Genomic DNA, 24,097 nt, shown 5'->3' with positions numbered 1-24,097 from the left:
CCTTACAATCATTACTCTGAAGTCTTTCTCAGATAGATTGCCTATATCCACTTCACTTAGTTCTTCTTTGAGGGTTTTATCTTGTTGTTTCACCTGGAACTTGTTCTTCTGCTGCCTCATTTGGTTAAGGTTGCTATTGGTATTTTTATGTCTGTGGTGGGTTAGGTTTCTCAACCTTAGAGAGGTGGCCTTCTGTAGGAAATATTCTGTGCATCCCAGCAGTACACTCCCAGCTCCTCACCCCAACTATTGTGTTGGCCAAAACGTCCGTTCAGGTTTTCCCATATCATCTTACACCAAAACCTAACAAACTTTTTGGCCAACCCAATATATGCTCTAAGGGTTCCCCCAAGATAATTGCTTGGGTCCCCCTGTCATGGTAGGCTGACTGTGCCATAGTCTGGTAGGCCTGGTTGGCCCCCAGCCTGATTGATTGCTAGGCTCCCCTGGTGACTCAGATGGTAAAGAGAGTGAAGTTGCTCAATCATATCCGACTCTTTGCATCCACATGGACTGTAGCCTACCAGGCTCCTCGGTCCATGGGATTTTCCAGGCAAGAGTACTGCAGTGGCTTACCATTTCCTTCTCCAGAGGATCTTCCTGACCCAGGGATGGAACCCAGGTGTCCCACATTGCAGGCAAATGCTTTACCATCTGAGTCATCAGGGAAGCCCCAGATGGTAAAGAATCTTCCTGCAATACCAGAGACCAGGATTCTATCCCTGGGTTGGGAAGATCCCCTGGAGGAGGGCATGGGAACCCACTCCAGTACTCTTGCCCAGAGAAACCCCATGGACAGAGAAACTTGGTGGGCTATAGTCCATGGGGTCTCAAAGAGTTGGACACGACAGACTGACTATGTCTGAAGGGTGAACCTCTGCTGACCCCAGCCTCTCCAGAAGACACAAGACCAGAGGTAAGACTGGTTCAACCTCTTATCAAATTACTGCTTTCGCTCTGTGTCTTGGGGCAAGTGAGGTTATTTGTGAGTCCTTTAAGAGCAGAGTCTCTATTCTGTTAGTCCTGTGGGACTCCTGAAATTAAACCCTGGTAGTCTTCAGAGCCAAATGCTTGGGGTGGGAGTGGGGCTTGTCTTCTAGTGCAGTACCCTGGACTAGGGAGTCCACCGTGGGGCTCAGAATCCTCGCTTCTGTAGGAGAACTGCTGTAATATAGTTCTCCAGTTTCTGGGTTAGCCACCTGGGGATAGGGGACTTGATTGTATTATGAGTCTGCCTGGCTAGTGGTTCCTTCATCTTATTTTTAGTTGTAGTTGTTTTCTGGTAGGTTTTGGTCTTTTTTCACAGATGATTATTCTACAGATAGTTGTGACTTTGGTGTGCTCTTAGAGAGGAGGTGAGCCGAAGGTTTTCAACTCCATTGTCTTCTGGCCTTATCTAATCAGTATGGTTTTAATTTCCATTTCCCTAATGATAATGGTGGTGAAGCACATTTCCATGTGTTTATTTGTTATGTATATATCTTATGTGTTTGCTTAAATTTTTTGCCAAGCTTTCACTGGACTGTTTATTTTCTTAATATTGAATTTTTAGAGTTTTATGTATTTGGATATGTCATTTATCAGATGTGTTCGTTTGCAAATATTTTCTCCTAATCATCCTTTACCAGTTTTCTTCAACAAAATACTCTCTTCAAGTGTTCACTGCACTCGGCCTCTCTAAATTTTTTCAGAAGTGGATATTGGGAGGTCAACTAAAATTTATGAAATCAGTTATTAGCTTTCTCCTTTACATGTCCTGGTCAGGTGGTATATTGGTAAAGGTTCAATCAGAATTTTGAAGAGTAGAAGTTCATAATTTTTATGAAGTCTAATTTATGGATTTTATCTTTCCCTAACCAAGATCACAAAATCTTTCTTCCTATTTTCTTCTAGGTTTTTAAAATAACATTTATTTATTTATTTATTATGATGGACAGGAAAGCCTGGCATGCAGCAGTCCATGAGGTCACAAAGAGTCTGACACGACTAAGCAACTAAACTGATTTATTTATTTGGCTGTCTGGCTGCATTGGGTGGTAGTTGCAGCATGAGAGATCATCAGTCTTCGTTGCAGCACTTCGAGTTTGTTTGTGTGTTTGTTTTTCAGTCATGGTATGTAGCATCTTTAGTTGTGGAATGTGGGATCTTAGTTCCTCAATCAGGGATCAAACTGAGGCCGCCTGCATTGGGAACCTGGGGTCTTAGCCACTGGACCACCAGGGAAGTCGCTAGATTTCCTTTTTTTTATCTTGAAGTTTTACATTTATGTCTCTGATCCATTTTGAGTTAGTTTTTGTATCACTACCACATTTCCTTTATGAATAGCTATATAGAAAGCCTTAGTATCAAGTAGAGAGATTCCTTTCACTTTCTTCTTTCCAAAGTTGTTTAAGCTCTTCATGGCCCTGTGCCTTTTCATATAAAGTTCAGAAAGAACTCGCTTATGTCCACAAAAAAAATCTTGTGTGGATTTCGATAGAAATGAAATAAAAGTATAGATCAACTTGGGATAGATAGACACATAGATCAACAGAACAGAATAGAGAACCCAGAAGTAGATCTACATAAACATGCCCAACTATTTTTTGACTAGTGTGCAAAAGCAATTCAGAAGAACTATGCTGAGTGGAAAAGATCAATCTCAAACTTTTTTATGCCATATCATTTCACTTATACAACATTCTAGAGGTCACAAAATTCTAGAGATAGAGAACAGATTAGTGGTTGCCAGGGCCTAAGGAGGTTGGAGAATGGGAGGTGGCTGTTACTATAGGTAGCGTGAGGGACACTTGAGATGCAGCTGTTCTGTACCTTGACTATCGTGGTGGCCCAACAAATCTGCACATGGTATAAAACTGCATAGAACTAGAGAGAAACACACATATATAAGAATATATAAAACTGGAAAGAATATATATATATAAAGAATATATATAAGAAGAATATATAAAACTGGAAGAATATATAAAACTGGAAAAATCTGAGTAAGGTCAATGAATTGTATCAAATTCCTGGTTGTAGCAGTATGCAATAGTTATGTAAGATATTACCATTTTGGGAGGCTTGATCAATGGACATAGAATCTCTCTGTTTTATTTTTACAACTGTATGTGAATTGACAGTCATCTCAAACTAAAATGCCTTTTAAAAAGATGGAAGAGAAATGATTTGGTCTTTGTTTCTTTAGTTCCTAGTTAAAAAATTATTGTATGCTTTCAAACAGTACTGTCTTTTAAACATTTTAGTGGTATTATGCATGCAAATCCTCACTGTAGAATAAAACATATAGCCAAATAATCTACATATCAACTTTTATTACAAATTAGCTGCTACATTGAAATAAAAATGTGGTTTTTTAAGATTGTGTTTTAGTGATGGATAAGACAGTCTACTACTGAGGAATTCCAAAATGCTAAAGCATGATAAGTTTGCCTGATAAAATATAACATGCCTTTTTGAACAAATATTGAGATAACACATCAACTATACATTGTAAGAGATCAGATACCATTATTTTTCTAATTTATATGTGCTTTTTACTTTTAATATAAGAATAGTTCTATCAAAGAAAGGAGGAAATGCCACCACCATTCCATCCCAACACACATACAAACAATATAAATGACCTTTAAAATCTATGGAGGAGGAAAACTCAACCTAATTTACACTCACTTTAGAGTGAAATATCCTCTGAGGCAAATCAAAATTTTATAAGAATATGTCAGTAAATACTGGCTTCCTTAGAGCTAAAATGTCTAAAAATAACTGTCATATCTAAACAGGCAAATGGAATGAAGTGAAAATTAGAACCTTATGGAAGGTTTGCTGTAGAAATCAGACACATCTGAACTAAGAGATTAGATGGTTCCAGAGGAAGCTCTTATCTGAGCTGTGAGCTCCTACATGGCTGCCTGGCAAAGCCTGTAGCACTTTCATTTTTAAAGACTGGCAAAGGAAACAACATTTTGGGATGCTAATTAATATTCTTTGTTGTTGTTGTTCATTCACTAAGTTGTGTCTCACTTTTTGTGACCCCGTGGCCTGTAGCACACCAGGCTCCTCTGTCCATGGGGTTCACCAGATAAGAACACTGAAGTGGGATGCCATTTCCCTCTCTAGGGGATCTTTCTGATGAGGGATTGAACCCATGTCCCCTGCATTAGCAGGCAGATTCTTTACCAATGAGCCACCAGGAAAGCCCTACATTAATATTCTACCTCCTTTTAAAACAATTTCATTTACCCCAGGACTAAATTCGTACAAATAAATTTTGTATTCTCTTCACTGACGGTCATCTGGAAATAGAAGCAAGGGACTTCAGTTGTGAGAGGATGGTGAATAGGAGAGCGGTTGAATGTTCCTTCTCTTTATATTTAATTTTACTTTTTATTAGATTTAGCCATTACTTTTCCATTTGCCTAGCCCACCTCAGCTCCTGGAAGTGGTAGTAGGAGTACTTAAAGTGGTCCCACAATATGTTCTATAGGCACAGAATGTTTTTCTAATAGTAGTTTATGCCTGCAAACAGAAAAATGTAATAAATATGTCGTATCACATACACAGGTTACACTGGTGAAAGTCTGGATGAAAGAAAGTCAGGAAAGAGTATTTTTACTTTTCATTGGAGTATAGTTGATTTAGGAAAGGAGTACTTTTAAATAGTGCCTTTCCTGGTGGCACTAATGGTAAAGAACCAGTCTGCCAACGCAGGAAACACAAGAGACTCAGGTTCCATCCCTGGGTCAGGAATATCCCCTAGAGGCAGAGATGGCAACCCACTTCAGTATTCTTGCCTAGAAAATTCCCATGGGCAGAGGAGCCTGGCGGACTCAGACCATGGATTCACAAAAGAGTGGGACATGACTTAGCAATGAAATAACGACGACAAATTTTTAAATAGCTTGAACATTAGGATAAATGTAGGGGTAGCTAATGGAAACCTAGCACACGCACCTAGACCCTAGACCCTGATGCTGGGAAAGATTGAAGGCAGGAAGAGAAGGAGTCAACAGAGGATGAGATGGTTGGATGGCATCACCAACTCGATGGACATGAGTCTGAGCAAACTCTGGGAGTTGTGTTGGACAGGGAGGCCTGACGTGCTACAGTCCATGGGGTCGCAAAGAGTCGGACATGACTGAGCAACTGAACTGACTGGCTGAACACATGTACAAAAGATGTTATTTTAAAACATTTTATTTTTCTATGTACCTTGGAAAGTCATTACTAGATAGACAGAGGTGGGGGGATATTTTCTCTTTTTGAAGAAAATATAAGGTTACATTTAGATCATTTATTACTTTGCAATTAAAAGGGAAATATTTTACTCTTTATTAAAAATGCCATTTGCTATAGGCAGCATCATTGAATAAGAATTAAAAATATGTTTTGCTGATGGTGTACACTGCTTCTTTAACTCCCTTCTATGATTACATCACAGATCTCCAGTCTAGGAGTGCAACATAAGTAAGTGATGAGTGATCCTTCTCTGGGGATGACTATCACATGGACTCTCCCTCTCTCATGATTTGGATACATTAGGTCGTATTTGTGCTAAAATGACTCTCAAACTTGCCTCTGTATAGCACTCACTCATCAGTTTTCCTGAAGAAAAATAATATTCTCTGTCTTTAGTCCATAGTGGTGCCTGCCTTCACTCTTCAGTGAATCTGTTCTTAAGGCTACTTCCTAATGGTCAGAGCCAATGACTTCTTTTCAGTCTAATCTTGACTTCTTGTCTATTCTAATGTATTTGATGCTTCATATCCATTTTGGGGGTACATGGTTGTTAGGGGAGTAGTTTGCATGCAGTTTTCTAAAAGTGAGATATAAACAAATGTGTAAAATCAATTTTATTTAGTTATAAGAAAGATAAAATATTGAGTTTTCCCCAAATATCAAATATACAAAACATGTCTCACCCAACTTTCTTCTTGAAATCAATCCTTTCATAGTATTTTTCCTATGACACAGACCAAATTAGGTTATTTCATTCTTTAATACAAAAATGGATTAGTGATAAACTGTAAGAAAAAGGTTTCACAGAGTAGCACTTGATGATTTGCTGCATTTGGCATTTACCTATCTTCCTTCCCTGTAGCTCAAATGGTAAAGAATCTGCCTGTGAGGCAGGAGACCAGGGTTCAATCCCTGGGTTGGGAAGTTCCTCTGGAGAAGGGAAAGGCAATCCACTCCTTTGGCAAAACTAATACAATTATTAAAAGTTTAAAAATAAAATAAAATTAAAAAAAAAGAAAATTAGAGATATCAAGGGAACATTTCATGCAAAGATGGGCTTGATAAAGTACAGAAATGGTATGGACCTAACAGAAGCAGAAGATATTAAGAAGAGATGGCAAGAATACACAGAAGAACTGTACAAAAGAGATCTTCAGGACCAAGATAATCACGATGGTGTGATCACTAGAGCCAGACATAGAGCCAGACATCCTGGAATGTGAAGTCAAGTGGGCCTTAGAAAGCATCACTACAAACAAAGCTAGTGGAGGTGATGGAATTCCAGTTGAGCTATTTCAAATCCTGAAAGATGATGCTGTGAAAGTGCTGCACTCAATATGCCAGCAAATTTGGAAAACTTGGCAGTGGCCACAGGACTGGAAAAAGTCAGTTTTCATTCCAATCCCAAAGAAAGGCAATGCCAAAGAATGCTCAAACTACCACCCAATTGCACTCATCTCACATGCTAGTAAAGTAATGCTCAAAATTCTCCAAGCCAGGCTTCAGCAATATGCGAACTGTGAACTTTCTGATGTTCAAGCTGGTTTTAGAAAAGGCCGAGGAACCAGAGACCAAATTGCCAACAATCCCTGGATCATGGAAAAAGCAAGAGAGTTCCAGAAAAACATCTATTTCTGCTTTATTGACTATGCCAAAGCCTTTGACTGTGTGGATCATAATAAACTGTGGAAAATTCTGAAAGAGATGGGAATACAGGACCACCTGATCTGCCTCTTGAGAAATCTGTATGCAGGTCAGGAAGCAAGTTAGAACTGGACATGGAACAACAGACTGGTTCCAAATAGGAAAAGGAGTACATCAAGGCTGTATATTGTCACCCTGCTCATTTAACTTCTATGCAGAGTACATCATGAGAAACACTGGACTGGAAGAAACACAAGCTGGAATCAAGATTGCCAGGAGAAATATCAATAACCTCAGGTATGCAGATGACACCACCCTTATGGCAGAAAGTGAAGAGGAACTAAAAAGCCTGTTGATGAAAGTGAAAGTGGAGAGTGAAAAAGTTGGCTTAAAGCTCAACATTCAGAAAACGAAGATCATGGCCTCTGGTCCCATCACTTCATGGGAAATAGATGGGGAAACAGTGGAAACAGTGTCAGACTTTATTTTTGGGGGCTCCAAAATCACTGCAGATGGTGACTGCAGCCATGAAATTAAAAGACCCTTACTCCTTGGAGGAAAGTTATGACCAACCTAGATAGCATATTCAAAAGCAGAGACATTACTTGTCCAACAAAAGTCCATCTAGTAAAGGCTATGGTTTTTCCTGTGGTCCTGTATGGATGTGAGAGTTGGACTGTGAAGAAGGCTGAGCACCAAAGAATTGATGCTTTTGAACTGTGGTGTTGGAGAAGACTCTTGAGAGTCCCTTGGACTGCAAGGAGATCCAACCGGTCCATTCTGAAATAGATTAGCCCTGGGATTTCTTTGGAAGGAATGATGCTAAAGCTGAAACTCCAGTCCTTTGGCCACCTCATGTGAAGAGTTGACTCATTGGAAAAGACTCTGATGCTGGGAGGGATTGGGGGCAGGAGGAGAGGGGATGACAGAGGATGAGCTGGCTGGATGGCATCACTGACTCGATGGACGTGAGTCTGGGTGAACTCTGGAAGTTGGTTATGGTCAGGGAGACCTGGCGTGCTGCAATTCATGGGGTTGCAAAGAGTCGGACATGACTGAGCGACTGATCTGATCTGATCTGATTCTTGCTTGGAGAATTCCATGGACAGAGAAGCCTGGTGGGCTACAGTCTGTGGGTTCACTAAGAGTCGTATAGGACCGAGTGACTAACACAGGATCTTCCTAGACTTATTGCCCATCCCTTACGCCCTGTGGCCTGAGGGGCCCTTTTGCTTTTTCCCAAACACATAAAGTATGTCATTCATTCCTTCCTACCTTGCCTGTGCTATCTGTATTTCGTTTTTAGGCCACACTCTTTTTCTTACAGCCCAGAATCCTACTCACTTGTCAAAAGTCAATATAATATCAGTTCCTTCATGTCCTTCTGATCTTTATATTTAATTATACTCTTCTCCCTGAATCCATGGCTCTGCTGGGTGAGATTACCCAAAAGTACTGACATTCATTGTATTTCAGTTTGTTTATTAAACATGTTAGGGAATGAGAAACACTGGGGCCTGAGGGATTGGTTTGCTAAAAATGTAAATAAATAAAAGCAAATTCTTCAAGCTAAATAACCCTAGATCAATTGATCATAATTTCTGTGGATGATGTCCAGAATTATGTTTTTTCCCTCATCGAGTGTTGATATTTTACTATTGGTACTGCATAAAAATAACATAAATAAAAGAATAAAAACCTCCCTGCTTGATACTAAGATTTCATCAGTATCCTCATTTATTTCTGGAATATTTGAATTGTTCACAAGCATATTTAAGTATTATTTACCTACAATATGATTGATACATTTTACATTCTGTGCTCTGATTGATTTATGCTCTAGGTATTTTCCATGTTGCTACAGTCATTTTCCCTCTGATTTTCCCTTCTAATTCCTCACTCCCTCAATCATTATTACATGATACTTAGACTCCTGTCTTAGAGGATAGCACAGAGAATTTCCATATATTCTAAACTCAGTTTTCCCTATTATTGATATTTTATATTAGTGTGGTATGCTTGTTAAATTACTGAATCAATACTGGTGCGTTATTGCTAACTATTCATATTTCCGTAGTTTTTACCTACTGTCCTTTCCTGTTCCAGAACCCCATTCACAAGACCACAATGCATTTAGCCATCATGTCTCCTTAAGTTCCACTTGGATGCGACAACTTTTCACACTTTCATTGTTTCTGATAACCTTGACAGTTGTAAAGAGTGTTGGTCATGTATTTTGTAAAAAGTCCCTCAAAATGACATTTATCTCCTGTTTTCCCCATGATTACATGATGGTTGTGTATTTTGGAGAGAGACCACAGATACAGTGTTATTCTAATTATACATCAAGGGTATCTATTATTAGTATGACTATCACTTTTGACATTGACTTTAATTTCCTGACTGAGGTGTATTTGTCAGATTTTTCTTCCATAGAGTCACTCTTCCCCCCACCCTCCATACTGTAGTCTTTGGAAGGAAGTTACTACGCATTGCCCATGCTTAAAGGAGTTGAGTGGTCTCCTCCAGCATCTTGAAGATGAAGTATGCTGCTGCTGCTGCTAAGTCACTTCAGTTGTGTCCGACTCTGTGCGACCCCATAGACAGCAGCCCACGAGGCTCCCCCATCCCTAGGATTCTCTAGGCAAGAACACTGGAATGGGTTGCCATTTCCTTCTCCAATGCATGAAAGTGAAAAGTGAAAGTGAAGTCGCTCAGTCATGTCCGACTCTTCCCTACCCCATGGACTGCAGCCTACCAGGCTCCTCCGCCCATGGGATTTTCGAGGCAAGAGTACTGGAGTTGGGTGCCATTGTACAGCTATATAAATTATTAGGAATTCTTTATGAGAGAATTGTCTCCTTTTCCCCATTTCTTTATTCATTTTTATATCAAGATGGACTCATGAGATATACCTTATACTTTGGGTTATCATTCAATACTAGTTCATTTGTTTTGTTGCTTGGATGTTTCAGCTTTGGTTACTGGGAGCTCTCACATTTGTTTCCTTTAACATACCCCCTGATCTTTTTTTCTTGAGGTGAGGGGGCACTTGCTTACTTTTTGGCACTATGAGATGCTTCAGGTTCACCTCGTGAGTTTCTTGTCCCAATCTCATAATTAGCTTTTTCTCTAAGGAGCTTTGCTTATTGGAGAATAGTTTTAGAAACCCAGATCTAGGTCTAGGTGTGCTTGTTGTGGGAAAGAACAGAATTGTTGCTTCTAAGCCATCTTAGCTGACAGAGCAGGGAAATAGAAATATGTACACCAGCACCTATATATGCACACCTATTTTTATATGCCACCCTGTTTCTCTATATTAACCTAAATGTGAGTTCATACTGATACCTCCAGTTCTAATCCTTTACCATATGCATCATTCTAGCCTTCTCCCTTTGTCTATAATCTCTCACTTCTAAGTATTTTTGAATCATTCACTTAAATGTAACATCATAATCTTTATGCATCTTGCTTTTTGCCTTTAAAATATTTCTTAGAACTAATTTCAGTTCAACTGAAAGTTTTAAATCTTATTTTGATTGATACAATCTATTACGTACTGCAATCCAAGAGGAGACCCACAAAAGATGTGTTTAATAATAAGAGTGATTCATGGCATATGTTACTGGAAAATATATTAAGAGAAGTAGGATCAACTACAGAGTTAGTTTTATTCAATAGTTTAGCATCAAAAAGAAACTGGTTTGTGTTTGTCTACACTTGTCTTCCATTGTTTCTACTTATTCTAAAGATGGCTTTCATGTTTCCAGTAAGGCCCTCAATTACTTCTGAGGCTACATAATGCCTTATCCATGTCCAAAGAGAGTGTGTCAGAAGCATGTTCTAAAAAGAGGCAGAAAACTTTCCCAGAAGACCCTGGGAAAGCTTGATTATTCCCCATGATTTGAATCAGTAACATTCTTGTACTAATTATTGTGCTTAGGTGATGATATTGCACTGATTAGTTGAGGTTGCAGTAATACAGTAAATACTAGCCACGTGTGACTAAAGTTAAGTTGTTTTCTTAGTTACACTGGCCACATTTTGAGTACTCAGTAGCTTATTGATTGCTGGCTACTATATTGCACATTTCCATCACTGCAGAAAGCTCTATTTTATAGCAGTAATATGACCTCAGTTAGGTAGGTCATGCTTAAAACTAAGGTAGAACTAGCTGTCACCATTTTTCAAAGAGCATAGACTATTGGCATTGGTTGAAGGGGGTATATATAGAAAAAATTGCCAAATAAAAATAAAGTTTCTAAGAATATGGAAATGAATATTAAGGAAGCAATTACAAGTTTCATTACAAGAATGAAATAGTCTTTTAATTGTTATTCTACAGTTATGCATCCATTTAACTTCTATTCCTGAGTACTCCATGTAATCCATAGTCTCATACACATACCCTTACATTCTTGAGTTGTTTTTCCCTAGGGAATGGACTCCTTGGAGTAAAATGTGGGGCCAAAGTATACACAACATTTTAATCTCAATAGATATTGTGCTGTTTCTCTCTAAAGAGGCTAGAATTCTCCTTGCAATGAGTAACATACGAGGAGGGCTCTTTTCCTATACTGCTGACAGCAATGAGGAAGTCTGGAGTAGTGGTTAAGGCCACAGTCTGGAGCCAGTCTGCTTGGGTTCAAATTCTAGCTTTGCAACTTTTTAATTCTATGACTTTGAACAAATTACTAATGGGAATAATTATAATAGTACCTAATTCATGTATTTGTTATTAAGAATAAGTGAATTAATATATATGGAGCATGAAAATAGTGCTTAGTACATCATCAATGCTTGATAAATGTCAGCAATTAATAAGGGAAGTGGGTATGATCACCCCTTCTGACTTCACATGGGAAAGGTATGATCTAATTTTTAATTTAATGTATAGTTCATTATTACTAGGTTAAATATATTTCCATGTGGTTACTATTTAGATTTACTTTGCTGAGAACTTCCTATCTCTATCTCAAGCAACATCTCTATTGAGTCGACTGTTATTTCTTTATTAATTTGTAGAATTCTCTGTATATTTGGGCTTCCCTGGTGGCTCAGATGGTAAAGAATCTGCCTGCAATGTGGGAGACCTGGGTTTGATATCTGGTTCAGGAAGATCTCCTGGAAGGGAATGGCTACCCACTCCAGTATTCTTGCCATGTATCTCAAGCAACATCTCTATTGAGCTGGTTGTCATTTCTTTACTAATTTGTAGAAGTTCTCTGTATGTTCCCCCCTGAAAGTTGGGTTTTTTTCTCAGTCAGTGGAAAGGTTATTTGACTGTATTATAGCTTTCATCAGAATTGTTTATTTTCTTGTCTTAATGCAGATGCTTTGGAACTTTCGTGTTGAGTGATAATAAACACAACACCTGCAGCGATCAGGGCCATCTTTATCTTATTTCTATTTTAATAAAAACAGCTTAAGCCATCCACTTAGAATTTTTCCAGCTGGACTTTGAAGACTCTGTCATACTTAAACAGTTTTCATTTATTTCTGTATTTTAGTGCATTAATTAGGAAAGACTGTCAAATTTTATGAAATTCCTCCTAGGATGCAATGATAAAATTAGTTTTAAAAATTGTGTTGATCTAATGACTCATTTTGACAATCTACAATTAATTATTTGTGTTCATAGGATACTCTTTTGTAGGTCATACTCCATTGCTCTTTGGACACAGCTGATTTTCAGATTGTTAGAAAAACAATCTGTAGTCATAAATAAAATTAGTCAAAGGTGAGATTTAGATGCTCTTTACAAGGCATAGCATACTTTTCTGCTTTCCTCATTAAAGTAGCTTAAATAGCATGGGTGTTATTCTCCAAAAGATTTAAAAAAATAGAGTACTTTTATGCCACTCACTGATCTATGTGCTTTACTCTTATTAAGACAGTCAATCCTCATGATTGAATTATCAGTTATAAGCTGTAATTATCATCTCTATTTCAAAACTGAGGAAACTTGGAAATAAAGAAATGTGTCCAAAGACATTCAGCTAATAAAGGAAAAGTCACACACATGAACCTCAGGAAAACTCCAGAAGCTTATACTCGATCACCTCTATGCTATGTCAGCTAGACCCATCTGCTTGCTCCCTTCCCATTTTTTTCTACAAAAATTGGTCTATTTGAGTTTTCTACTTTGCTCATTTACTCATTTGTTAATTGAGTCATTCAACACATATTTGTTGAATGCCTACCACGTGCCCCTATCTGTTCTAGGGACTGGAGATACAGCAGTAAACACAAGACGAAGGAGGTCCTACTCTCAGAGTTGGGAAGAGCTAATAACAAGTGCATGCATAATATGCAAGGTGGAATATTAAGTAGGGTAAGGGGGATAGGAATTGCAAGGGTACTGGTGATTGCTATTTCATATGGGGTCAACAGGGAAGCTGATAGGCTGAGCCAAGATTCCTGAAGCAGTGCGGTGGTGAGACCTGCAGATCTCATAGGCTGCTGTCTTGATGTAACTTTTAAAGCACTCCCTTTTGTTTTCCAATAAAAGCGAATAGTCCCTCTGTCACTGGGGGAAGGGTGCACCAGCAGAAGGAAATGAGACTGGGAATTGTGGTGGGATGGACCACCAAATGGACCATTTGGCTGGAATAGCATGCATGAGAGGAAAACCAGTAAATTTTTATTACTTTCTATTATAAAAGGAAAATAAATTCATTTTCATCAGAATTAAATATTTATGCTAACACATGACTAGCAGTTGCTTTAAAAACATGAATATTGGATCTTTCTTTCTCTTTCGATTTCTTGAAAAAGAAAGCTTCCTTCAGACCAAACTTTTTCTCCCATTTCTTTAACAATTGCTTATTATTTCTCTATTCCTTTTCCTTCTTCTAGAATTAATATTATTTGCGTTTCAGGTATCCATTATTTCCATCTCATTGTATTTTATCTCAATTTTTTCCAAAGGGCCATTTCTTTAACTTGATATTCCAGGTCACTAATTAAGTCTTCAATTATTAACATTATCTCCTTCCACTTGCCTACAAAATGATTTGATTCCAAAGGAATGATTTTCATTCTGTCTTTCAGTGCTCTGTGTTAAATTTCTAAAAGGTTCTTGATACCATTTTTATGCAAATTACCTCTGTCATATTTAGTAGTTTCTTCCTGAGCTGCCTGTGCTGGTTGCTCTCGGATTCTTCTCTCTGACCGTGGGGCTCCTCAGGTGGATTGACATTTGACTCATGTCCAGGTTCAAGTTTGACAAGCAGGTGTTGCTGCAAGCATCACCCTAGCAGCAGCACACCTCTGAGGGACGAGTAGGGAACAAGGGTTCCCACCACTGTGGGCTAATGCTGTGCTCATCTGAAAGCTGTAAACCTTTGCTGAGGCACTTGAAACCCTTTTATTCCTAGATCTCTGGTGATAAGCATTAGTATTTCTTAGTCTCAAGCTCAGGGATCAATATATCCCTCTTGTGCAAACTCTCCTGTCACTCCACCGGGCTGCTAAATGCCCTCCCCACTTTGCCTCTTGCATACATCATCAGTTTCACTTTTCTTCATCATCCATCTCTTCCAGAGTACTACTCCTCCTGATGGATGAAATTGCATTTGCCATCTTTTGGAAGCTATTTCTAAAATAGCCCCAATAATCTCTGCCTCCTGGTATCTATATCTATGCCTTCGTGTCATCTGCCCTCCCTCTTCCTTGAAAGGGTGGTGGACCTAGAACCTTGCTTTTAAAGGATAGAATATGACAAAATTTATGGAAGTCACTACTGAGGTTAGGTTACAAAGGACAGTGACTTCCATCTTGTTCATTCTCTGTCTCTGGCTCTTCTTGCTTGTTTATTTTGATGAAGCAAGCTGACAAGTTGTAAGCGGCCTAGAGAGAGGAACAAGGAACTGAAGGGGACCTAGGGCCCACAGGGCACAAGAAACTGAATCTTCCTACCATGTAAGTGAGCTTAGAAGCACACCCCTCCCCTTCCGTGTCACCAGATGAATCCACAACTCTGGTATTCAACTTCATTGCGGTCACATGAGAGATTATGAGCCAGAAGACACAGCTAAAACATACCTCTTTGCTTCTTGAGCCACAGAAACTATAAGATAAATGTTCTTTTAAACAACTGTGTGTGAGTGTGTGCTAAGTCGCTTCAGTCGTGTCCCACTCTGTGCCGACCCTATGGACTGTAGCCCACCAGGCTCCTCTGTCCATGGGATTCTTCAAGCAAGAGTACTGTAGTGGGTTGCCATTTCCTCCTCCAGGGGATCTTCCTGACCCAGCGATCGAGCCGTGTCCTTTGCCACTAGCACCACCTGGGAAGCCCTTTAAGCAACTGAGTTTTGAGACAGTTACCTATTGCTGCAGACAAATTAACATCCCATCAATAATCATATTTTATTTCTATCATTTTCTGTCTCAGAGCACTTATGCTCCTATTAGCTGGAGTCTTCCCATTATGAGTTACTTGTATACATCTCCATTCCTTTGTATACACAACTTCTTTTTATTTCTGCCACGTTTTTTCCCCTATCTGGTAAACTATAAACATAAATTGAGACACAGTCACCAACTTTCTCCTCTGCGACTCATTCTCTGATTATGTAGGCAAATTTTATGACTCCCATCTTATATATGCTTTCATTCTGCTTTTCATACAGATTACCAGTCATTTCTTTTGGCCAAGACTGTGTCCTTAGCACCTAGTAGGGTGACTAGCACATTATAGTTGAAAGACTGGTTTTTCCTGCACTAACTTAAACCCTCTTTGGCAGTTTTCTCCATGCCCTGTTTCTTCAGCTGGAAAATTTCACTTGGTCCTAAGTTAAAGTGGAGTTACTGAGAAATAATTACTCTTGTCTTTCTCAAGCAATACTGTAGATGAATTTGTTTATTTATGTCAATTAATATTTTGCCTTAAGCTTTTGGCTGAGTGCTTGAAACTGTGTTGCTCAACACTATAACATTTTTCTCTTACTTTTCTTCAGATTATTTCCACATCCCCAAAATACTTAACAACACTTTTTTTTTTTCTTTAGAGTCTGACTTCCTGCTGCACAGCAACACTAAAGAGAGACCATTCGTTTCTTCAAATTACCCTGTTTATTTCAACAGAGGTAGCAAATGTGTGTAGAAAGTAAAATGTTAAGAATGAATAAGTTCCTCTGACTTGTTTGTGTTGCCTACAGATTCTTTGAGAATAAGAAATACAAGCCTGCTTTTGGTTATGAAAACAAATATTCCATGTTTCCCCTGAAATGTTTTTGAAATCTTTACATATTTAGAAAAAGAATCAAAGACAGGGTAATGATGCTTTTCTGACTTTCCTAAACAAAAATACTTTTGAATTTAAGTATACACACTGCAGCATCACCGACTTGATGGACGTGAGTCTGAGTGAACTCTGGGAGTTGGTGATGGACAGGGAGGCCTGGCATGCTGCAATTCATGGGGTCGCAAAGAGTCGGACACGACTGAGTGACTGAACTGAACTGAACTGATACACACTGCTAGGTTTTTGGGGTTTTTTGTTTGTTTGTTTTAATCTTTGTGTCATGCACACTTATCTAGTGCTACAAAAATGCTGTGTAATGAACAGCCATACAAACTTAGACACCTATAATAATTTTGTTTTCCTTCTAAGGTTATTGGGAAGTCTGATAATCTGAACTGAGATTGGGGGGGTTCACCCACACGTTTTTGAACAGCTATAAGTTGGCTTTGCTATTCTTGACTGGGTTTTCTCAGTGTGTCTGAGGCTTTGATTGGGACACTGAGCTGAGTCGGCTTTGCGTTCAGGTGTCTTTACAAATCTCATCCTCTAGTACACTAGCTGGGACATGGTGTGCTCTTGTGATAAAGACAGAGGAGCAAAAGAGTCAAAGTCACAGAGCCTCAGGTCCTGGAAATACCATCACTTCTTGTTGACAAAATGTCATAAGCACAGCCTACATTCAAGGGGTAGAGAAACTCTTAATCTCTTTAGGAGAGAAGAGTGTAGATATAGGGGAGGATGAAGAACTGCAACCATTTTTTTGTAATCTATTACAGTATGTTTACTTTTGAAAATTTAAAACATAAACTATAAATTCAGCTTGAAAAATATCTAATTGACTATATTGTAATCAGTTCTTCTGGAAAAATATCCTAGAGAAATTTAGGTTATAAGATCATTAGTTCTTATTTTATTATGTTATGGATAGGGAGAAATTCTTTCAAGGAATTTTAATTTTTTAAAGACTCCTAAGATGAACATTTTGACCATCTGGTGATGTCCATGTGTAGAATAATCTCTTATGTTGTTGGAAGAGGGTGTTTGTATGTCCTGTGTCTTCTCTTGGCCAAACTCTGTTACCCTTTTCCCTGCTTCATTTTGTACTCCAAGGCCAAACTTGTCTGTTACTCCAGGTATCTCTTGGCTTCCTACTTTTGGATTCCAGTCCCCTATGATGAAAAGGACATCTTTTTTTCGGTGTTAGTTCTAGAAGATCTTGTAGGTCATCATAGAATCATTCAACTTCATCTTCTTTGGCATTATTAGTTGAGGTATAGACTTAGATTACTGTGATGCTGAATTGGTTGAAGATGGGAGATAGTGAAGGACAGGAAATCCTGGCATGCTGCAGTCCGTCAGGTCTCAATGAGTTGGACATGACTGAGTGACTGAACAACAAGATGAACATTAGAAAAAAACAATATACACATCTGTCATCCTACTCAGAAAAAAAGTGCTAAAAACTAAAATTGTTCCTTAGCCTTCAAAAAATAGTGATTAAAGTGTATTACTATGAGTCTTCAGATAGTGATGCCTCCTTAACCTAAGAGCAATGCTAATTAGACCTAAACCTAGCTATCGGACTATGTTGCCTTAAACATAAAGTACACCTGGAGATGTTAAATTGTTATGACTCGTGGGGAAAAATACCGAAAAAACTCACGTACTACACAGTTACAAATCGAATATTTGCCTAATCTTTTTATTTGGATTTTGGCAAAACCATACTCTAGATTTTAATAATAATTCCTTACCGCATTGAGGTTTATTTTATGTCAAGCATTGTTATACACAGTCTATCTGCATTAACTCTCAAAATTTCTTCAAGTTAGGGAAATTATCCACATTTCATAACTAGCACAACCAAGTCACAGAGAAGCCAGGTGGCTCACCAAAGGTCACACAACTGGTGGGTGGTAGAAGCAGAATCTGACCCCAAGTAGGATGGCTCATACCCATAACACCATGTCAGATTGTCTGGTAATAGCTGAGAACCATTCTCAACCTTATCTGTATGCTCCCAGGTCACAAGGGCTGAAAACCAAGTCTTATTTTGCCCTGGGTTAGACCAGTGGTGAAAGGCTGTTACATGAGATTTGGAAGGTGGAAGAGAGCTAAGGAAACATACTCTGCTCCTCCAGCAATGGTGGGCAGATATATAGGCTTCAGCAGATTAAGTCTTTCACTAACCTCTAGCTTATATGTGTATACATACATATATACACGCATGATGGACTGTTGTTCATCCCTACAAAAAAGGAAATCCTATCATTTGTGGCAACGTGCATGGACCAAGAGGCTATTAGGCTAAGTGAAATAAGCCAGTTATAGGAAGATAAATACTGCATGATTCCCTCACATAAGGTATCTAAAACAGTCACTCTTAGAAGCAGAGAATGCAATATTGGTTGCCCAGGACTAGGGAGTAGAGGAAATGAGGAGTTGTTATTTAATGGTTTTAAACTTTCAGTTATACTAGATGAATAAACTCTAGAGATCTGCTGAACAACAGAGTGCCTACAGTTAACATTATGATATTATGCACTTCAGACTGTGTTAAGGGGGTAGATCTCATATTGTGTTATTACTACAAAGCAAACCAAAAACAAAGGGACCCAAGGAAACTCTAGGAAGTATTGGATTTATCTATTACCTTGCTTGTGGTGATGGTATCACAGGTGTTTTCATGTGTCCAAACTCATTAAATTGTACACATTGAATATAAGCAGTTCTTTGAAAATCAAATACACATGAATCAATAGAAGTATTAAATACATTTGAAAAATTTTAAAGTGAAATAAAGTAAGCTTCAGAACCTGGCAAAATATTATTGTAAATTTAAATCAGGTATTGATTCTCTTGCCTCTGCTATTCCAGAAGTACTTCTTTACAGGAATAAATCAGCAGAGCCCTTGGAACTGGGGTGCAGTTCTGTGTCTGAAAAAGTCTCTCTCTCCATGGAAACTCCCAAAGACTACAAGAACTTGTTTACTTTTACTGTGTAAAGACAGCATATCTTCACTCCTGTACCTCAGGGCTTTGTCAAACTATGTCAGTTCTTCAGCCCTGTTTCATAATCTAGCTCACAGGGACCTTACTCACATTCCTGTTACTGATCTACTAAAATGAGAAATCATATTAATCAGACCTGTTGAGCAGACATTAGCTAATACAGTTGATGCCTTGATAAAACACATGAATACCAGCAGGTAGAAGATAATAGCCATGAAAATTCAGGAATCTGGCATCTTAATGAAGTGTCCAGAGAGATAATGGTCCAAGGTCCAGATAACTGCAAAGGGAAAGCCAGTTGCTGTGTTTTTTCCCTTCAGCAACTAGGAAACACCGCACTTGATGGGCTCATCTGGATTTTATAAAAAATATTTACTCATAGATAACTGATGTATTTGCTAACTAACCCCTAATATTTCTAAATTCTAGAGAAGCCCAGAGCAAGAGGTTTTGCAGGAGATTTGGGCTGTGGGTCCTCAGCTACTCTGCCACCTTGGTCTTAAGGTTGTAGAGATCCAGTTGTGCTTAAAAGATTTTGACAGACAGCGATAATAAATGGAAATCCTCTTTAGAGTGATAAAAACACATGCAATTCTAAGGGTTTCACAGAAAATCTGTATTCTTCCTTGAAAATGGCAAATTACCTTTTCAAAAACAGTTTCTAGCTTGCTCTTGTGCTTAGGTTGAGAGAGAACTGCTGACGGTAGAAAAATAAAAGATGATGTGACCTGATTTGTCTCTTGCACTCTGGGTATTACCTGATACACCAGGCTACAACATATATGATCAGACTTGAGTAGGTCCAGAAACTATAAGTTATACAATAAGTTCATCTCCTATCACATCTATTCTTGCTGTGTCACCACCTCTCCCTGCATCCACACCTAAGGCCTCTTGAAAAATTCCTGATGACAAGCTAAATGGTCCCATGAGATGTGGTGACACCAACCAAAAGAAACAGAAGTGGCTCTGAGAGGCATCAGGTCAATCTTGGTAGACCCCAAGTGGATTAGCACATCTGGTTGTATAGTTTGTCTTGAGTGATTACCAAAGATATTGATATACAATGATTAATTGTCAATGACTAATGGACCAATTCTGGAGGATTGTACAGGGTCTGGGGAAGAAGTATACAGATCAAGCAATTTAAATGAGCACATATTGTAAGTCTGTGTCTCATGGAAATGCCCACCAAAGAGAGGCTCTCAATAGTCAGGTATATAATATGACCTATTCCAGATAGTTATTTAGCCTCTTTCCCAAGCTGCTCTGTGGTTAGTTAACTGTTTCATTAACAAAGTATCCATGGATATTGCATCTGGGTTCAATAACATGTCTTCTTTCTTTGAAACTGACTAAGCTAACACCACTGCAGTGAGGTTCCTTTCTTGCAAAAAAGACTCTTACTATGGATATAAATGTGCCTTTTCTCCTTAAAACACTTTTGTCAGCACTACTATCTAAATTCTTACTGAATACATTGTTCATTTCCATAGTGTGTTGCCCATTATGCTTCTGCTCAAGAAATATTTTATAGGAAAAGAAGGATGCAATCATATGGTACCTAATGGATTCATCAATCTTTCCATGGAATCTATCATTCAGAAATAATGGGTTTTATAAAACAGTAGACTTGTCTCCTTGAGAAACAAAAACTTGGAATGAAACCAGTTCTACAAACTACTCTTATTTTCTCTGAACCAACAATAAGATGCTATTTTTCCCTACAACAGAATACATAAATTCTTGTACCAGGGGTAAAAGTAGCAGCAACTCTGTTCTTTAGCACTTGTAATAATCCAATTGCAAAACTTTTCCATCCCAGCCCACCACCTTTAGGCTCTTTTGGCTTAAACTTTTAGTTCTTAAAGAGAAATACTACTACTAGGGGACACAAAAATGGCTCTTGTGAACAGGTGGTTGAGATCACACTTAACTACTTTGGAATCACAGTGTCATTGAACCAAGAGGCAAAGGAGATTACTGTACCAGGTGAAGTAACTTATCAGATTATCAAGAGGGAGTAGGATGGTTGTTATATACAGTGAAAGTGTGTCTAGATCCTAGAGGATTTTCTTAATACCTTCATGTTCAGTAGTAAAACTGAATGGAATCTATACAAGCCAGCACAGGTAGGACATCAAGAATGAAGGTTTGGGTCAGTCAACTTGGTAAAGAACACAGTCTGTAAGCATCCCTACTGAGATCAAATGAACAATGAATAAGTATTGAACAAAGTTATAAATATCAATTTTGGTCCGATGACAAAGTGCATAAATGAAGACTATATTAACTATGAATACTTTCTTCTTAATTTTTTAGGTAATATATTTGTGTATGTGTATGTGTGTGTATATACATGTACTATTTTATTTTTACTTTCTCCTCTTCCACCAGTATATTATATACAGTGTGGTAGTGTTTAAATGTAGAATTAGTCTTCAGATTACTAGATATCAAAGTGAAATTGTGACAGTTCAGAGAGGATTGAGCAACACTCAGTAATGGATATAATGATTAGGAGGTTTCCTATATTTTGGAAGAGATTAAGCACATTTTCATTTCCATGAGAGAGATTGTCACAAATTTAGCAGACTTACATTGTTAATCTTATAATTTGGAGGGTCAATATGCATGGAAAGATGTGTAAAAATGCTGACTAGCCAAAGGGATAGACTTCCCCATATGGCTGTTCCCAACTCAGCAGCATTTCCAGATCCTTCAATGCACTTCTTTGTATCTTACCTTACCAGCAGAGTTTCATGTTAGACACTGATATGAGCTATTCAAATGTTGTTTGGAAGGTGGAAGAGAGGTAGAAATGATACTACAACTCCTCTGGCAGCAAAAATAGAAGTAGCAAGGGCTTTGGCAGACTCAGGGCCTTCTTGTAAGTCATGTACCCCCGTGATGGGGAGCTGTGATCACTAGTGGCAGTTTCTTTTGTGTCCTGGTTCTCTGAAAGTTTGGAGCAAATATGAGATCTAGTGGTAGCTGTCCTTGACTTTCATGGTTCCATTTCTTCCCACGATTTTGCCAACACCTAATAATCTGTATCAAATTTCTTCTTGATTAAAATAGAATAGGTCTCTGGTTTTCTAACTGGAACCTTACTGATACAATATCCTTAGGCTACATTGTTTCTTCAATATAAGCTTTTGTGCCCAGCAATCTCCTTCAAAATCAGTTATATTCCTCTTCCATGTTGATCATTTAGTTGCTACAGAAAGATAAATGTGGAGCATGGCATACTTTAACTCAAAGAAAAGTTTGGATATTTGGATAGATAAGTTATAAAATTCAAACTTAACTAAATTGTATTTGCATAAAAATATAAAATTTCTAGAGATAAACCAAACATTAAAAAAACCCTTAGATATTTTAGTAGATACCTTAATACATTTTAAAACTGCAAGAAGAACAAAATAGATAAAATTTAACTGTTCTAATATATGTCAAAATTTGTGCTTGTGTAATCCTGAAAATGTTGACCTACAAAAATTATTTCTCTTAAATTTTTGAGTGATATTTTAAAGTCTCTGTTGCTTTTTGATATTAATTTGCAAATATTGAACTTACCTGCGATAGCTGAGCTATTATCATGTTTAAAATAGTCAATAGTTCTATGTTTTTTAAGCTAAAACTAAAGCTATTTATTATGACGCTAGTGACCATGAAAATGACAAATTCAGAGTTCTGTATTAGTCTTTGCATTGCTAGACTACTTGGCTTCCCTGGTGGCTCAGACAGTAAAGAATCCACCTGAAGTACAGGAGACATGGCTTCACTCCCTGGGTTGGGAAGTTCCCCTGAAGAAGAGAACGCCTACCCACTCCAGTTTTCTCACCCATTCCAGTTTTCTTTCCATAGACAGGGGAGCCTGGAAGGCTACAATCTATGAGGTCGTAGAGTTGGACTCAAATTAGAGGCTAACACTTCAACTGTGCTGCTATTGTCTATTTTTATGTAAATTTCATTTAACATAATGGTGCTAGTGGTTTAGTCTTCAGTCATGTCTAATTCTTGCTACCCCATGGACAGTAGCCCTCCTGGCTCCTCTGTCCATGGGATTCTCCAGGCAATAATACTGGAGTGGGTTGCCATTTCCTTCTCCAGAGGATCTTCCTGACACAGAAATTGAACCTGGGTCTCCAGCATTGCAGGCAGATTATTTATGGACTGAGTTATGAGGGAAGCCTGCATTTAAGATTATATTTGATCTAACAGGTCTTCTATACTTTGCTATTTACTATCATTCTTTTGAGAAAAATTAAGCATTTTTTTCTCTTTTGTAATAAGATATTGTTTACTTATAGTGAGAGGGACTTATGTACAGTGTATGTAATTCCAGATATTCAGACCCTTTGCAGTATACTTCATTCAAGACATCAAGACTAAAAATGAAAATACTAATGTGGTGTGGAAAGATTAACTTTTCTTGGAAGTTTAGGTAGCAGTCTTTCATGCTTTTGTTTCTTCCCTTCAACTGAATTCATTTTCAATTTAAAAAGTAATAAATCCTTTGGAATATGTCCACTTTGCAAGATCCAACCCCAGAAAAAAGAACTGAAGAAAGACAAGCTTTTTTTTTTTTTCCACATGCTGATAAGCTGTGGATCTGATAGACTCTAAATATTCTTCCCTATCCTACTTTTATATTTTATGTCTAATATGAACAAAGAAGGGAAGATAACTCAGGCTAAGAAATATTGCCTTAATATAGTCTTACCAAAACATATTAGGGCTATCACTTCACATCATGTCAAGCTTATAACATAGGGAAATCTTTTGATCAATTGTGACAGTAAGACTAATTCCTTGGTTCCTTCCTTAAGCCTAAAAATGCATTTTATTTGACTTCCAGGCAAGTGGGTAGTTACTGTTTTCTAGTTGTACCTTCATTACGTGAAAGGATGGAGGATTGTCTTTGCAGAAGATCTGATTCAATTACAGTTT

The sequence above is a fragment of the Bos indicus genome, chromosome 6, assembly GCF_029378745.1.
Source record: "Bos indicus isolate NIAB-ARS_2022 breed Sahiwal x Tharparkar chromosome 6, NIAB-ARS_B.indTharparkar_mat_pri_1.0, whole genome shotgun sequence".
In the NCBI taxonomy this organism is placed as follows: Eukaryota; Metazoa; Chordata; class Mammalia; order Artiodactyla; family Bovidae; genus Bos; species Bos indicus.
The sequence above is the reverse complement of the archived record's forward strand: the minus strand, read 5'-3'. Positions refer to the sequence as shown.